Source organism: Bison bison, unplaced genomic scaffold, assembly GCF_000754665.1.
Source record: "Bison bison bison isolate TAMUID 2011002044 unplaced genomic scaffold, Bison_UMD1.0 scf7180017864143, whole genome shotgun sequence".
Lineage (NCBI taxonomy): Eukaryota > Metazoa > Chordata > Mammalia > Artiodactyla > Bovidae > Bison > Bison bison.
The window spans coordinates 1559174-1578081 of NW_011494715.1; positions in this window are offsets into that span (position 1 = coordinate 1559174).

The window sequence follows — 18908 nt, forward strand, 5'->3', positions numbered from 1 at the left end:
TTTAGTTGAGTTCAGTCACTCAGTCCTGTCTGACTCTTTGCAGCCCCATGGGCTGCAGCACGCCAGGCTTCCCTGTCTGTCACCAACTCCTGGTGTGTGCCCTTAAGCTGAGAATTAATTCTCTAAAAACTACAATAAGGAAGTCTTTGTAATGTTTTCCGTTTGGAACTGAGAGTACTGGCTCAGGATACAAGCTTGGCATCAAACAGATCAGGGTTCAGATTTCAGCTCTGCTATTTACTGTCTAACCACTGGCTGAATAAGACAACTTTGCCATGACCCAAACTCTCAGCTGAAGATGGGGTATGATACAGATGTCTGGCAGCCAGTGTTCTTGAATGGCAAGAGTTATGCTGGAAAACTCCAGCAGGAATTCACTGGAAGGATATTACCAGGCCCCAGGAGCCAACTACAGGAGGGCTGGCTGAGCACAAGCCTCCATCTGCTTCTGGCTCACACGAGCCTGGGCTTCACAGGGGGTCAAGCTCAGATCACCTCTTCTTCATTAAGGGACCCACAGGGACCCCGCTTGAGGCCATGTGTGCTGGCTCAGTTCTGAAATGTGTTTTAGAAGCTGGTAAGGATGGAACAGGATAAGTATTTGAAACCGTGCAGAGTCTGACGTGGAAGAAATACCCTAAAACCCAATTTATTGTTGTTGTCAAAGTACATTTTTACATAAGAGTGGATATGTTTGGTCAAGCAAATGAAATCAAATACAAGTTTTTTAGTCTGTGTACTTAATAAATAGAAGTGTTCAATAAACACATTAATAGATACTGTCAGCAATGAAGTTATGCATTTTAAACTCAACACACACACACACACACACACAGTTTAATGAATCACTTGGGGGAAATAATGCAGATCTATGATATCAAATGGGCCTCCGAGGTGGCTCAATGGTAAAGAATCTGCCTGCCAAGCAGAAGACATGGGTTCGATCCCTAGGTTGGGAAGATCCCCTGGAGAAGGAAATGGCAACCCACTCCAGTATTCTTGCCTGGGAAATCCCATGGACAGAGGAGCCTGGTGGGCTGCAGTCCATGGCATCACAAAGAGTCGGACACGACTTAGCAACTAAACAACAATGACATCAAATACGATGAGAAAACTCTAAGTATTTCTGTAAACCAATACTTTCTACATAAAGTTATTTTTGGAGAAGAATTCACCAGTCCAGTAGGTCACCAGGCTCCTGATTTTTTCTGACAAATCGCTACACTTGATGCAACCGCACACATCCAGCAGATCTGAACCGTGGCATCGAGAGAAGGCGCCATGAACACAGTTGCAGGGGGATACCTTGCAGAGCCGGTCTCGAGGTCTGCTCTCTGGCAGTGCCCCCAGGCTGCCACATCTCTAGATCTTTGCCCACAAACCCTCTCTTTCAAACAGTAATAGAATTTCTTGTGGTTGTTGTTGAGTTGCTAAGTTGTGTCCAGCTCTTTTGTGACCCCATGGACTGCAACCTGTCAGGCTCCTATGTCCATGGGTTTCCCAGGCAAGAATACTGGAGTGGGTTGCCATTTCCTTCTCCAGGACATCTCCTGTGTCTCCTGCATTGGCAGGCGGATTCTTTACTGCTGAAACACCAGGGAAGCAATAATAGAATTACCAGGGGAGAAATGAGCACAGCAGACATCTGCAGAAACTCAGAAACCCCAAGGTGAGAGACTGCTTGTTACATCTCCTCCTCCACGATTTATTCTAGACCGAGCTTCTGAGCGTCACTTACAGCAAACGTGTGACTTCATCACAATTTCCCCTCCAACGATTCACTTTTAAAATAACTGGCTGTTTAATTAATTCTCCAGAGGAACCTAAAACGTGCATTTTCTGAATTGATTAAAGAGTGAAAATGTTGCAGTTTTTCTACAGCTCTAACCTCATGGATTTCAAACAAAATGTCCCCAAATGCTGATGGTTACACAATCTAAAGAATATCTGAATTCAGAGTTAAGTGTTAATTATATCTAGGAGACCACGGACAAAGACTTCTGGACAGACTTCATGGTGTTTTTGATAAATAAGCTGTTCCTGAATTTCAAGGAAAGGGGACTAACCATAATCTTTTTCGAAGACATGTCGTTATGCATTTGAAAATCATATGTTTGCAGTGAAATTTTAAAAATCTACATGGGGATATATCTTTCCTTCACTTTATGTGATAAATTAAAAATTCTACAGCAGACAAAGACAAAGCCTGGTTCTTACTAAGCTGCAGCTGAAAAATCTGACAATTTATCTGGGCTGAAATTGTGGGCAGCTCCAGGCTGATTACTCATCACACCAGAATGACAAGAATTAGGGCATTTTCAAGACAATCATGAGAACATTTCACATGTCACACGGTAAGAAAATAGCCTCCATTCAGGTACAGATCCTGCTTGCTATAAGAAGTGACAGAACAACCTATGCTTGGAGCTGTACTAGTGAGGATGGGAATGGTCACATGAGGAGAAAGTGGAGAGAAGGATTATTAAGGAGTGAAATGAAGGGAGTAGCATTCTTTTCACAAACCTTAATCAAAATGGAAGTGGGGAAGGAGAGTCAGAAGGGCGCCCAGGTCAGCAGCCGCAAATAGGTCATGGATGAGGTTACAACGGACCTTCAACATCTAAGTAGTCAGACAAGTATCCAAATACCCACAATAATTTAGATACGATGTTACCTTTCTATTTAACAACAACAAAAAATACCTTCCTAACAATGAGAACTTTCATACAAACGTTAAAATACGTAGGTTCTAAATGGAGAAACAGGACTGATCATTCTAAAAGCAAATTAATGATAGATCACAGTCTTTTTCACTATACAGCCAACATCCCAATTCACTCATTTTCCAAATCTGGACATCCCAAACTGTGTCAACCACCAAGAAAGGTTTGTTTTGTTTCAGATTTCTTGGAAGAAAATGAAATTTAGCCTAGTTCCATGGTTGCCTGGATCTCCTTGGTTGGTGGGCTGGGGTGGGGAGAGGGTGGCACCCAGTGGGACAGCAGGCAGAGGAATGTTCGGGAGAAGCTGAGGTTCCAGCTGGTCACTGGAGAAATTAATTACCCAGCACAGATGACAGCAACACAAATGAAAAAAGAGACAGAGTCTGCAAAACAGAGGGTCCAGGGACTTCCCTCGGAGAAGGCAATGGCACCCCACTCCAGTACTCTTGCCTGGAAAATCCCATGGATGGAGGAGCCTGGTGGGCTGCAGTCCATGGGGTCGACTGAGTCACTTCACTTTCACTTTTCATTTTCATGCCTTGGAGAAGGAAATGGCAACCCACTCCAATGTTCTTGCCTGGAGAATCCCAGGGACAGTGGAGCCTGGTGGGCTGCCATCTATGAGGTCGCACAGAGTTGGACATGACTGAAGCGACTTAGCAGCAGCAGCAGCAGCAGAGACTTCCTTGGTGGCCAAGGGTTAAGAATCCTCCTTGCAATGCAGGGGACATGGGTTCAATTCCTACTTGGGGAATTAAGATCCTACATGCAATCCCCCTGGCAACTAAGCCCTCGAACCACAACTGCAGAGCCCAAGTACCACAACGAAGATACCCCATGCTGCAACTAAGACCTGATGCAGCCAAAAATAAACAATAAATAAAATAAAATTCAGAAAGAGGGAGGGGGTCCAAGTTGTAAGTGCAAGAATAACAAAAACAGGTGCATCAAATTCAGGGGCTGAGATTTTTAAAAAAGGGAAAGGAGCCAGGAATCACAGGTAGAAACAGGTGGTAAGGCAGTTTTAAACACGCCAAAGGGAATTCTTCACCATGTAGGTGGGGTTCTGGGGGCTGGATAAATGGATCAAAGATGCAAAATTGAGCTGGATGTTGTAAAAGCTCATTCAATAAACTGCCGATCAGATAAAGTATGCTGGGAGGAATAAGGTAGGGGGTTGTGTGTGTTCACTCACTCAGTCATGTCCAACTCTTTGTGACCCCAAGGACTGTAGCCTGCCAGGCTTCTCTGACCCTGGAGATTCTCCAGGTAAGAAACTGGAGTGGGTTGCCAGCCCTCCTCCAGGGGATCTTCCCAACCCAGGGATCGAACCCAGGTCTCTGCAGGTGGATTCTTTACCAGCTGAGCTACTGCAAAATACCTCATCGTTTTGTTTACTCCCCAGATATCACTTAGGAACTCAAGGTCAGGTTTAAATGTGTGCTTTTCTTCCCTAAAGCAGGTGGAAGGGCAGGATCTTCAGGCTCTGGAATTCTGGAATGTGGCTTGGCGTGGAAGCCCTGCTGTCAGGCTCCAGGGAAGACCAGCTGAGCAGATATTTGTCATGCAAAGAACAGAGGAGGCAAAACAAGACCCACGGAAGGAACATTAAAAGCACACAGTTGGGACACATGGCAATAACTATGGCCTTGGGGAAGCACCAGGGAGAAAGTGAGTCATTGTGAAAACAGGGGATGGAGTCACAGAAGAGTGGGAAAGAAGACACAGAGCTGCGGGTTTGACAGACGGTGACCACAGCCATGTGCCCAGAGCCATACACACCAGATGGTGGGTGGTGGGGGCCGCACGAAACACACACACAGAGACACACACATACACACAACACACAGACACACATGGACACACACACGGACACGGACACACAAGAACATGCATATGGGCACACACACACAAACGGACACACACAGACACACATACACAGACATACACAGACATGCACACACATGGACACACACACAGACACATACAGATGCACACATGGAAACACACACAGGATGCAGAGCTTACACTTCCAACAGACATCAGAGAGCAGGAATCAAGGAGAAAAGCGCCTTTTCAGTCCAACACTTTAGAGCCACAAAGAAATGATATTGATTCTAATGCCATTTTCTCTCTTTGGGAAGACTTCACCAAAATTTTGAATAAGAGATGTCTAAATATAAACCAGCTATTATCAAGAAATTATAATAAGATTTTCAGATGATTCTATATTTTTTTTAAATTTTTACTGGGTGATTTACAACGTTGTTAGTTCCAGGTGCACAGCAAAGTGGATCAGTTCCACTTAGACACGCTGTTGTCTATGTTTAGTCAGTGAGAGTTATGTCGGCTTCTTTTGTGACCCCGTGGTCTGTAGCCGCTAGGCTCCTCTGTCCATGGAATTTTCCAGGCAAGAATACTGGAGTGGGTAGGCATTTCTTTCTCCAAGAACCTTCCCAACCCAGAAAGTGAGCCTGTGTCTCCTGCCTTGACAGGGGGGTTCTTTACCACTGAGCTCAGGGAAGCCCATCCATATACTTATACCCATTCTTTTTTAGGCTCCTTTCCCATAGAGCTCAGTTTTATATTTCTAAGACCACTCACCTGACAATATTATGAACCCAGGGCTTCTTCTCCTCTTCTGCCCATTCACCCAAGTATTCATTCATTCCACCAGTGTTCCTCAGGCACCAGCACAAGCCAGCGCTGTGGGAAGTACACGGGGCGAGACACGCAGATGTGGTTCCCACCCCCAGGCGCTCAGCTTCTGATGGAGCCGTCAGATAGCAATCACATAACCTCAGGACTTCATAGCTACATGTGGGGTAAACAACTTGAAGTACAACCATGGTGTGCTGCGAGAGCTTGCAGCGGGGCACCTGACTCTGTCCACAGACACAGCTAGGGTTTTCTCCAGGAAACCACATTTCCCCTGCCAGCCAAAGGATGAGCAGACGTGCCTGCGGAGCCGGCCAGTTTAGGCATGACTTTTATTTCTTCAGTAAATAGAAAGTGATGGAAGTATCTAGGCCCTGAGAAGCAGAGACAGTTAAAGAGGTTTCACTGCGGCTTTACTGCCTCTCAGAATGCTGTTACACTGCATCTTGGCCGTTCTGGGTGTCACTGCAGATGCTTGTCCCTCCTCAGGGCTGGCGGGCTAGTGCATGGACGGAGGGATGGGAAAGGCACTGCGATTCTTTTATTACCTTCTCTTTGGGTTGAAATGGCCAGCCTTGCTCACAGGCTTGGCAAATTTATGACTGCCAAAGGGTAAAAGGGAAGTTAAAAATAAATTCGGGGTTTGGGATTAACAGATACACACCATTATACAATAGATAAACAAGGGTATAACACAGGGACCTCTGCTCAATATCCTGTAATAACCTAAATGGGAAAATAATTTGAAAAAGAATAGATACATGTATACGTATAACTGAATCACTTTGCTTTACATCTGAAACTAACACTACATTGTTCATCAGCTATACTCCAATATAAAACAAAAAATTTTTTAATTAGAAACATCCAAAAAAAAAAGAAAGAAATGGCTAACCTGAGGTGATAATCTTATTCTCCTATCTAATCCAGGATGCCCAGGAACAAATTTCTCCCACTTTCCTAATAGTATAAAAAGGCAAGCAATGATAAGCTCTAAACAAAAACATGAACAAAAGGGAGTCTTTAAGCAAGAGATTCTGCATGCATTACATTCTCTCCTCTGGAAAAAGGAATTGCAGATCTTGGTATAAAATTTGGTTGAGAACAACAGACAGTGGGCATTTTGTCTCCTTCTTTGACTCCTTCTGCTTTTCCATAAGAAGAAAACATTTTTCACAGCAGAGAATGAAAGCTTTCACATCCACAAAAGAGTCCTTCTGAGAGATTTCCCCCACACAGGAGTCACTGGTGAAGGAGACAAGGATAAGGACGGGGGGAGAACCACCAAGGAACAAGAAACACACATGCAAAGGCACTGGGGTGGGTCATGGTGTGCATTAGGAACTGAAGGAAAGCCCCTGTGGCCAAAGCAAGGGGCAGGGATGAGGCTGAAGGGGAGACAGAGGTTCTAGGACTCCAGAGACCATGACGACTTTGATCTTTCTCCTTAAAGCAACAGAGTTCCACTGAAGGATACTTAGCGAGAAAGTAGTAGGAACAGAGGTGTGTTTTTAAAAGCTCCCATTTCCTGCAACTTAAGAGATCAGATGGGAGCAAAAAACAGATGTGGGGGAGCAGTCAGGAGGCTGGAGTGACGGCTGAGGATGGAGGTGACAGGAGCTCAGAGTCAGGATGGTGGTGGCAGGGATGGGAGGAGATACAGGTAAAATTAGCAAGACTTAACCACAAACTGGATAGAGGAGGATAGGAGGCATCCAGGATGAATACCTTACCACAAGCTTCTTCCTATACATGGGTGGACGGTGCTGGCACCACTTCGAGGGAAACCCGAGCACCAGCAGGCTTAGGGTGGTGATGGTGGTGCTGTGAGAAATCGCATGCTCAACTCAGAAATGTCCAATCTAGGGTGCTTTAGGGATGTCAAGTGTGTATACTGGTTGGTCATCCCACAGCTGAGAGTGTAAAATGAAGATTCTGAACTGGGAAATTGACAATGAAGGCATAAGTACAGAATAAATTCTCTAAGGAGCAAATGTGGGGCTGATGGTCTAGGGAGGAAAGAATAGGGAAAGGAGACAAAAGAGGAGTAAGAGGGAAAGCAGAAAAGGTGCTTTTCATGGAGGCCAAGGTGTCACAGAGGGAGGACGAAATATGCCTGCTAGATGAGTGAGCTGAAGGTTATTTTTTGATAATGAAAAGTCATCTCTACAGAAGGGTAGAGGCTACTTTAGCATGTGTTGATTAAGGATGGTGCATGGTAAGTCGTTTTAGTCATGTCCAATTCTTTGGGACCCCATGGACTGTAGCCCTCCAGGCTCCTCTGCTCATGGAATTCTCCAGGCAAGAATACTGGAGTGGGCTGCCATTCCCTCCAGGGGATCTTTCCCACCCAGGGATCAAACCCACATCTCTTCTGTCTCCTGCTTTGGCAGGTGGGTTCTTTACCACTAGTGCCACCTGGGAGGCCCTGATTAAGGAATTAAGAGGTGGATAAATAGAGTAAGTATAGACAACAAGCCTTTCCAGAAGTCAGCTATTAGGACTTCCCCTGGAGGTCCAGTGGTTAAGACTTCCAGTAGGTTTAATTTCTGGGTGGGGAGCTAAGATTGCCACATGCCTTGTGGCCAAGAAACCAAAACATAATCAACAGAAACAATATTGTAACAAATTCAATAAGGCCTTTAAAAATGGTCCAAATCAAAAATATTAAAAAAAAAGAGAGAGAGAGAAAAGAGAGAGATATTGGCTGTATAGGGAAGGTGAGTCCTGGAGAGAAAGGACTGTTTTGCTCAACCACTAGGAAAAACAGGCAGCTTCTTCTTCTGTGGAAGAGCCGCGTCCCCAAGGGAACCCCAAAGTCCTCGCCCCCACCTCTCTGAGCCATCTCCCCTGGTTCTTCCAAGGCTATCAATTCACTGTGTGCTATTTCAGTGGTTACATTTTTTGTTTAGCTCAACTCTAAGTGAAAGAAGTGGCACTTCCCTGGTGGTCCAGAGACTAGGACTTGGAGTTTCCAGTGCCAGGGGCCAGGTTCCAGTCCTGGTCAGGGAACTAAGATCCTGCATGCTGCAACTAAGGCCCAATGCAACCAAATAAATCAGCACATAAATATTTAAAAAGAATAAATAAAGCAGTCATTCTAGCAAGGTAATCTCAGAAGCAAATCTGGATAATATTCCACTTTGTTGGAAAAAAATCTCGATCTGAGTTTAACTTTTCAAAGAAGATCTTCAAAGAAAACTCATTAGAGACTCATGTCTGCACCCTCCCCAAGTTGGTATGTTTAGATCTGGTGTTCGGTGTGTCTGTACCAGCATCCTTTCACACTTCTGCATTCCCACGGTGACAGGGGCTTAATCATGAGACATAATGAACTCTTCTCTGCTGACTGGGATTAACATGCCCATGTAAACTTGAGGCACTAAACTATGAATAGCCTCCCAAGGATTTGGTTTTTTGCTGCAATGCCTGAAATGCTTTCACAAACGTTTAAGGTCATTACAGTAAAATGTAGGCTCAAAATATAAAACTTAGAAAGCTATTCTTCCCACTCCAGCTTCAATATTTTTCAAGATAAGGAAAATACTAACAGTAAAGGCCCTCTTGAGCTGCTCTTGAGGTAAATATTGAGGCGATGAACTTAGTAATACTTTTAAAATGCTACAGCACCGTGTTGAAGAGGAATCAATGCTGAGCATTTTGTTTCCGCTGTATGGCATTTATGGCTCATCAGTGTGACTTCCTTGACAGTCAGTGTGAGCATTAAACCAATTCTACTCAATGAAAAGTGAAAGATGGAAACGACTGTGAGATGGCCCCCAGAAGACACGTCGTTTCACTGGTTATTGCCTATTTGTTTTCACCAGGTTCACTGGAGGAGACGGTGCCAGAAAATACTCATCAGAAACTTGGATCACAAAGACAAGTCCATGCCAAAAGCTGAAGAGTTTGTCATCAAGGGTGGGGGTGGAGTGGGCAGGTAGAACTCCCCTGGCAGTCCGTGGTTAGGACTCCACCCTTTCACTGCTAAGGGCATGGGTTTGATTTCCGGTGGGAAGACTACAATTCCACAAGCCATATGGCATGGACAGCCCAAAAATAAAATATAGACATTATATTGTCTATATTTTGATGACATTAGAAAAAGGCAGGGAAGAAGGAAGTGGACAGACTCAACCATAGCTATGTCTACCCTTGTGTGCGCACTCAGTCATGTCCAACTCTTTGCGACCCTGTGCACTGTAGCCCACCAGGCTCCCTGGGCTTCTCTGGTGGCTCAGTGGTAAAGAAGCTGCCCGTCAATGCCAATGTTTACCCTTCAGGTGAGAATGAAAATAAATAGAGTCCACAGGAAAGAATGACAAACCTATACAGTCTATTAAAAAGCTGAGACTTCACTTTGCTGACAAGTGACATGTTAGTTGCTCAGTTGTGTCCAGCTCTTTGCAACCCCATGGGCTGTAGCCTGCCAGTCTCCTCTGTCCATGGAATTCTCCAGGCAGAAATACTGTGTGTAGCCATTCCCTTCTCCAGGGGATCTTCCAAACCCAGGGATTGAACTCAGGTCTCCTGCATTGCAGGCAGATTCTTTACCAACTGAGCCACTAGGGAAGCTCAACTGACAAAGGTCTATGTGGTCAAAGCTATGGTTTTTCCAGTAGTCATGTATGGATGTGAGAGCTGACCATAAAGAAGGCTGAGTGCCAAAGAACTGATGCTTTCAAATTGTGCCGGAGAAGATTCCTGAGAGTCCCTTGGACAGCAAGGAGATCAAACCAGTCAATCCTAAAGGAAATGAATGTGAAAAGCCAACTTATTGGAAAAGACCCTGATGCTGGGAAAGATTGAGGACAGGAGGAAAAGTGGGTGGCAGAGGATGAGATGATTGGATAGCATCACCAACTTAATGGACAGGAGTTTGAGCAAACTCCAGGAGATAGTGAAGGACAGGGAAGCCTGGTGTGCAGCAGCCCATGGGGTCACAAAGAGTCAGACATGACAGGGACTGAATGATAATAAGCGAGAATAGGCCCTAATGATAGCTTACAGTGACCTGTGTAGGATTCTTCTCTCCAAAGAAGAGAATTTAGCTTCGGGACCAGAGATGAGGCTTGATCACTCAGAGCTTTGTACAGTAGAGTTTTACTAAAGTATAAAAGGGGACAGATAAAGCTTCTGACATAGACATCAGAAGGGGGCAGAGAGTGCCCCACTTTCTAGTCTTATCAAGGCCTTATATACTTTTTCAACTGGTTACTAACAATGGGTCTTACCAGACCCATTCCCACAACATACATCTTAAGATAACAGGATTAGTCAGAAGGTTCCTGTTAAGGAGGAGAAACATGTCCTTGAGAAAGATACATTGTTGTTATATAATCATTAGATGTATAATCATTAGTACACTGTAGTCATTATATAATACATAGTACATCTATCTAATCGTATAATCATTGTGTGTGTGTGTTAGTCCTGTCTGACTCTTTGTGACCCCATAGACTGTTGCCTGCCAGGTTCTTCTGTCCGTGGGATTCTCTAGGCAATAATACTGAAGTGGATTGCCATTTCCTTCTCCAGGGGATCTTCCCGACCGAGGGATCGAACCTGGGTCTCCTGCACTGCAGGCAGATTCTTTACCATCTGAGCTATAGGGAAGTCTATATAATCATTAGTACAGAGCTAAAAGGAAAAGCATACCCTTGAGCAAGATGAATTGTTTTGTTGTGTAATCATTAGCTCTGGGCTTAAAGAAAATAACATCTGATGTGACTAAGACAAAGAAATGTAGAAAAAAATGTTTGCCCTTTTCTCCTCCTCTAGAGCCCTGCACTCATTTCTCCTCCTCAAGAGCCCCAGGCCCCTTTCTCCTCTTCAGGGGCCCTGAACTCCTTATCAACCTACCTAAGAATTAACTTTCTCACTAAGAAGTGATTTCCAGAAAAGATGTAGATTATTTACGATTATTTATTTATGTATTGGACACACTGCATGGCATGTTGTATCTTAGCACCCTGACCAGCGATCGATCCCACCCACAACATCGGAAAGTGAAGTCTCAACCGCTGGACCACCAGGGAAGTTCCTATTTACAGTATTTTTAAATGGATTTCTGGTTGCAAAAGGGTAAAAAGAAATAAAATAGGTAAGGATGGATAGGCAGTCTCTCTCAAAGGAAAGTCATCGAAAGTACAGCTGCTTCAAGAGGCATAGCTTTGCAACTACTAGAAGAGGAAATGTCAGAAAGTAGAAACATTCAGAGAAGTCATAGAGGAAAAAGAAAAAAAAAAAAACAAAGAAAATGAGATTCCTAGGTCTGCAGTGGCGGGAATACTTCTGGAGGAGAAAGGAGGGCAGAGGGCGCGAATTACAGAATGGAAGTGAGGATGAGAAGACAGTAAAGGCAGAAGCTCAGAGCTAACATGGGAACCTACCGGCGTGACAGTCACACAGTCAAGGAGACAGCAGGGCATGTATCAGCAAGATCCAGACCAGATCCAGTGTCTGCATACTCGGAGAGACAGAGAGAGGACCACAGTGCTCAGGCACATTTTAAACTGATGCTCTGAAAACTGACACAGAGTATGAAAAGGTAGGGCTTCGATGGTGACTCAGTGGTCGAGAATCTGCCTGCCATGCAGCAGACTCGGGTTTGATCTCTGGGTCTGGAAGATCCCCCTGAGAAGGAAATAGCTACCCACTCCAGTATTCTTGCTTGGGAAATCCCATGGAGAGAGGAGCCTGGCGGGCTACAGTCCATGGGGTCACAGAAGAGTCAGACACAACTTACCAACTAAACAACAACAACAACGAAAAAATTAAGTGTGAAGTCACTGGGCTCAGGGCTCATCCCAGTGGTTCTACGCATTTACCGGGGCTGTGGTAATAGTACCACAGATCAGGTGGCTTAAGACACAGTCATGTGTGAATATTAGCCTTAAAAAAGAGTGAAATCTTGCCATTTATGACAATGTGGATGGACCTACACAGGTGTATTACACAGAGTGAAGGAAGTCAGACAGAGAAAGACAAATACTATATGATCTCAGCTGTACGTGGAATCTGAAGAGCCAAAAAAATGAACAAGTATAACCAGAGAGAAACAAAGTTGTAGAAACAGAGAGCAAACAGGTGGTTGCCAGCAGGGAGGGAGGTGGGGGAGGGAAGAAGGTGAGAGAGATTAAGAGGTGCAAGGTTCCAGGTGCAAAATAAGTGAGTCACGGTATGAATCATACAGTGTGGGGAATACAGTCAGTAACTACAGAATATCTTTGTTCGGTGATATAGCATAATTAGACTTGCCATGGTGATCGGTTTGGAATGCACAGAAATATCAGCTCACCACGCTGAGTACCAGGAACTAACAGTGTTGTCAGCCGGTTATACTTCAAAAACAAACAAGCTGACAGAGAGATCAGTCCTGTGGTTACCAGAAGGTAGAGGATGAAGGAGGGGATTGGATGAAACTAGTCAAAAGGGACAAACTTCCAGTTATAAGACAAATATGTAGATAAATAAGTACTAGAAATATAACATACAACGTGACAAATGTAATAAACACCGCCGCGTGTTATATATGAAAGTTATCAAAAGAGTAAACCTTAAGCGTTTTCATCACAAGGAAAAAGTCTTTCTTTCTATTTTTAAAATTTTTTGTCTGCGAAGACGGATGTTCACGAGGCTTATTGTGGGAGTCATCACACAATGTATAAAGTCAAACCATGATGCTGTACACCTTAAACTTACACCGTGCTGTGTGTCAATGACATCTCAATAAAGCTGGAAGGAAAAACACCCATTTACTGAGCGCTAAATCACAATCTTACCAAAAAAAGGCTAAAATCTAAACAGTGATTTTCTTTTTATTTTTTCAAACAGGATTGACAACTTTCTGTGGCCAAACGTAGCAGATAGTAAAGTCATATCTATGCAGCAAGGACCTTCAAACGTCAGGGCTCTTTGAGCGTGTGTGTGTTTTTCTGACATTTATTTATAGATCCTTTAAAGCACTTTATTATTTTGTTACTGTTTTATGTATATTTGCCTCACTTAACTGAATAGGGACTTCTTTTTTGTTTGTTCATTAAACTTTCTGAGATGGGAGTTTCAGCAATGAAAAACAAGAACATGTCTGTCAGACCTGAAAGAAATTTAAAACGTAAGAAAAATTACCGAGAGGAGTGAGAATGTGTCCTCTCTCTGTGTCAGGAAACAGGAGAACTTATGAAAATACGATAGAAAACTCTCAATGGAAAGCACAAAGCCAAAGATGTGAAAAAGCCAAATAAATATTTCTTACTGCTAGGATATTCATCAGGCACAAGCGAGAAAAAAGGCAAAGGTAAAAGAGTGGAGTGAAACGTCAAAAGACAACGTCCAGGAGATAATTTTGTCAACAGAGTCCAAACAGGTGAGATGAGAGAAGAAGCGAAGCAAGATTAGAGACAGCGCCTATGTTCTAGGCGTGCGAGAGGAGATAGCGTGAGAGTAGACTCAGGGACTAAAAATAGACTGAAGCGCAGCCAGAAGAAAAGGGGAAGAAACCGATCTTTAAAAGGAGCTTGGCACAGCATCGTTTCCAGAGCAAGTCTAGGAGGGACCGACGCTGGGGGCCCTGTGGGGCACCCACATCCCCTCAGCGAAGCGTCTTAAGCACTGCAGGTGCTGTGACCTAGGGAATGCGTCGACTGGAAATAGAGTCTTACCTGAGGTCACCCCTGACCAAGGGAGCCCACAGCTGGTGATGGTCCGGGTGGGGACTGACAAGCCTCAGGGCTCTGCTGGTTCCAGAGCCCCCTGAAGTCCCAGGTCTTCACAGCTGCTCCCCACCCTGTCCTACTCTCCCCTCTCCCTTTCTACACGTCGACAGTGAAAGCATCCTGAATTGATACCCTGCCCCCCAGCTCCACCTTAGAGTACACTTTCCCAAGAATTCAACTTGAATGTGTCCATTCTTACAAACTGGTTTGCTTACTCAAAAGAATTTATATGAGACCTTGAAAATGAGTGATGTCTTAGTCTGTTTGGACTGCTGTAAACAAATTACCATAAACTTGGCAGCAGTCCTGGTAGCACTAGAAACAGTCCCGGGGTAGCAAAGATAAAGCCCAGATCTTCCACCAAGAGACGTTGCAAACAGTCCAGGGTAATGAGAAATCTCATTTCTCTGGGTAGATGTCCCAGGCACCCTATTTAGCTCAGAGTCCCCTCATTTGGGATCTACTGCTGGGATGTACTCTCGTTCATTCCATGGGTACCACTGGGCCCTCATCACATCACCAAGTGGGGCCTGGGATGTAGGAGTCAGTGTGTAATGCCTCTCTGGCTGCTGATCTGCTGTGATAAATGGTCTGGGTCTCCAACCCTGGGGTGTCATATCCTGCTGTCAAGACATTACATACATAAAGCTGGAATAGGTCAACTTATCTTTTAAGAAGAGTAAAATCTTAGACCCAAGTGTAAATTATGTTGTTTCACTCTTTTCAGGAAAAGAATTGCAAATATTTTGAATTTAATAACCCTCTGATAATCAAACGTGAGCCCTTATGGTTGAAGACTCTATGCAGATCTCAGGGGACAAGTTCAGTGGCTCAGAATCTTAAACTCAAATATGATGGACGTTGGTAGCTTTGCTTCCTTCACACAGGATACACACTTACTGAGTCACTGCTCAATAAATAGCTGTCAGATTGGATGCTCAGATGCGGAAATACAAATTGCATATTTATGCATCTTTATTCATATTTAAGATCATCATGCTTCTCTTCTGCTTTCCTGTCTTCTCTCACTGGATGTGGCTTATCTTATTCTGTCTCCACCCTTCCTGCCCGGGGCTTGTCCACCATCTATTCGCTCTATGGTGAATGTTGCCTCAACGTTTTTGGTACCTTCCCTGGCTCTGAGTTTTGAGGTGTTCCTAGGCTTTATTTGTCTATGAGGAGTGCTTTTTCAATCCCTAAAGTTCATCAGTTTTATCCTATTTCTCAGAAGGGCAAATAACAGCCAGGAGTCATCACTGACTGCAGAAAGGCAAGGCTGGCTACCAGTCCACCAGGTAATCACCCCCTTCTACTCCTGATGACCTTGCTCCAAAGACTACCTGGACTTTCAGATTTCTCTCCTGTACCCAAGAGATAAGGCACATATTGGGAACTTGAATTATATGTCAAGAATGGCTCTCCAGGAACTTCTCTGCCAGTCCCGTGGTTAATACTCTGTCTTCCAAAGCACGAGGTACAGGTTCAGTCTCTGGTCTAGCAGCGAAGATCCCACATGCCTTGTGGCCCAAAAACCAAAACATGAAACAGAAGCAATACTGTAAAAGACCTTAAAAATGTGGTCTATATTAAAAAAATGTTTTAAAATTATTTTTTAATAAACAACAACAAAGAATAGCTCTGCTGCCAGCCCTCTGAAAATGTTCCAGATACTCAGGCAGTGGAAAGCAAACAGTAAAGCATCCCATTACTTTCCTCATGTTTGGTCAAGCTGCTCCCTCTCAATTGCTAGTTTTTCAAGCTGCAGTCTTATTGTTCAGTATCTGAACAAACATTTTTGATTGCTTTATTCAAAAAGTCCACATCAAAAATGTGCTCTAAAGATGTTTCCTGGAAAATGGACTATTGTTGCTTAAATGCACATTTACCCGAGAGCTCTAAAGAACTCCTGGTAAGTGTCTACATTTACATAAGGTTCATTTGCATCACAACCATCGCACTTTCAATGCCTTTATTTTTCTTTTCTCCTGTTAAGTTTCTTAACCTCTTTGCCACATTCTTGAAGACCTCAGCACTCTCTCTCCATGGGTGCTAAGACTTGGGTGGAATCTTCAGGAGATAAAACTGCCTTGTCTCGAGGACTGGAGTAGAGGCCAGGATGCTGTCCTTTCTGACTGCATGCATGCTCAGTCGATTCAGTCCTGTCTGACTCTTTGTGACTCCATGGACTGTAGCCCGCCAGGCTCTTTTGTCCATGGGATTCTCCAGGCAAGAATACTGGAGTGGGTTGCCATTTCCTCCTCCAGGGGAGATCCTCCTGACCTAGGGGTCAAACCTGAGTCTCCTGCATTGGCAGGTGGATTCTTTACCACTGAGCCACCTGAGAAGTCCAGCGAGATTGCTGAATCAGGTCCAACAGAGACCAGCTTGAGACGGAGCTAGAAGGTGCTGGACAAGTCAAGGAATTAGAGGCCTCTGGGGATGGGGTTTCAGAGCTGCTCTGCCCGCTCCAGAGGTGGTGAGCTGCTGGGGTTCATGGCTACCATGGTTGTGAGCTGCTGGCTTTCAGGGCTACAGCAGACCTTGGGAAGGGGATGGGATGAGGGCAAGCCACAAGGCCTCCTGGTTTTGCAGGTTCTGTTTTTTTCCTGAATAAACTCTCTTTGGGTAGTTACAAGCCTTTGGTTAATTCTGAGTCCTGAGAATGTTTGTTTCAACAGTTTCTGCTAGTATTTCTACTGCTTTCCTGGATGAGCAGATCTTCAGAGGTCCTGACGCCACTGTACTGTGACACAATTTTGGGGAATGCCCTGTGCCTTTATCCTTGTTATCCCATACTAGGAACACTCTCATCCTCTGCTGCTTGGAAATTTGGCATCCAGATGTCAACTGTCTCACGTTCAGTATAGCCTTTATTGACCTCCTTTTCTTCCTCCCTTCTGGGTAGAATTACTTATGCCCCATATGATTAGTTCATGGCATTTTGTGGCAGTCACCACGCAGCCTCATGCTGAGCTGTTTTGAGCTTCACGTTAGGTTCTGAGTGTTGTGAACTATGCACTCAGAGCTCATTGCTCAGACATCTCAAAGGCATCCCTGGACTTACAGTGAACAATTCATGTGGCTGTACCTGGCTGCCTTGTGTCCATCTCCACCAGTTAATCCACAAAATACTTCAGGCAGAAATAAAGTTTAATTCAAATTTGTTATTGTTGTTGTTCAGTCACTAAGTCATGTCCAACTCCTTGCGACCCCATGGACTGCAGCACAGGCTCCTCTGTCCTCTACTGTCTCCCAGAGTTTGCTCAGATTCATATCCATTGAGTCAGTGATGGCATCCAGACATCTCATCCTCTATCACCCCCTTCTCCTCCTGCTGTCAATCTTTCTTAGTATCAGGGTCTTTTCCAATGAGTCAGCTATTCACATCAGGTGGCCAAGGTGTTGGAGTTTCAGCTTCAGCATCAGTCCTTTCAATGAATATCTGGGGTTTATTTCCTTTAGGATTGACTGGTTTGATCTCTTTGCTGTCCAAGGGACTCTCAAGAGTCTTCTCCAACACCACAGTTTAAACACATCAATTCTTTGGCACTCAGCCTTTTTTTATGGCCCAACTTGTCAGATTTGTTTGCCCAAGATTAAATCCAGCACTTCTCTAAAGTATACATTCAATCATTTTTTAATGAATGAATGAAATACATTCTCCCTGTCTTTTGTTATATCAATAGATCATAGACAGGCCCCTCCTCAGAAAAACGATCAACAAGAAATAAAAATAGCAAACAAAACAGAGACCTATTCCTGCCATGGGTTAAGAATGAAATTCTCATTATTCCCACAGAAAGGGAAAAAGGATTAGCAAATTCATGCATTAACCTTCTGTTTATTAGATTTCTACTTAATTCATGCTTTAGGTCCTAATTATGCATGTTTCCATATGTCGATTAAGAAATCCTTAGGTTGCAAGAAACAGAAGCTGCCTAGAGACAGCTGAAGTGTGAGGAATTTTTGTCCAGAATCGGAGGGATTTCGTGGAAACCTAGTGGACAGCTCAAGGAAGGCCCCTCAAAAGACAAAGTCAGAACTAGGAAGCCCACAACCAAGGCTGCTGCTTTTCTCTCCAAGAGCAGGCTCTCAGATTCGCGCTTCTTCTCTCTGCCTGTTCCCACATGTTCTTTATTCTTTTCTTTCTCCAGAAGACCTACTTTTTTCTGAGGCAGCATGCACAAGGTCATCAGAGCCCAAACTTCAAATACTCTGTTACGACATCTCAGCAAAACTACTCAAGTTTCTGAGTTCCTGTTTTGAATTCCCACAAGGGAGCATCTGTGGGACAAGTCTGGATTGACGATGAGTGGCTCAGGTACGTGGCTGTGCTCAGGGGCCAAAGGTTTATGACTGACTTGCTAGCAACTCAGCCACATCTTTAGAAGCTCGCACACTAGAAGGAAACAGGCAGTGAGGACGGGCTGTAGGTGAAGGCATTTACCTGGATGGATAGAAGCATGTATTCATCTGTTAGGCCTGCCATCACAGACTGGGTGGCTTAAACAACAGATATTTATTTTCTCACAGCTTTGGAAGCTAGGAATCCAACATCAAGATGTTAGCAGGATGGTTCAGGTGAGACCTCTCTTCCTAGCTTGCAGACAGTCGCCTTCTTGCTCATCATTTGGCCTTTCCTCTGTGCGCCCTGGAGAGAAACCTCTGCTGCCTCTTCTGTAAAGATATCAGTCCTACTGGATTACAGCCCTGCCCTTATGACCTCAGTTAACTTCAATTATTTCTTTAAAGGTCCTATCTCCAAATACGGAGGCTGGACTTCAACATATGAATTTTAGACAGACTCAAT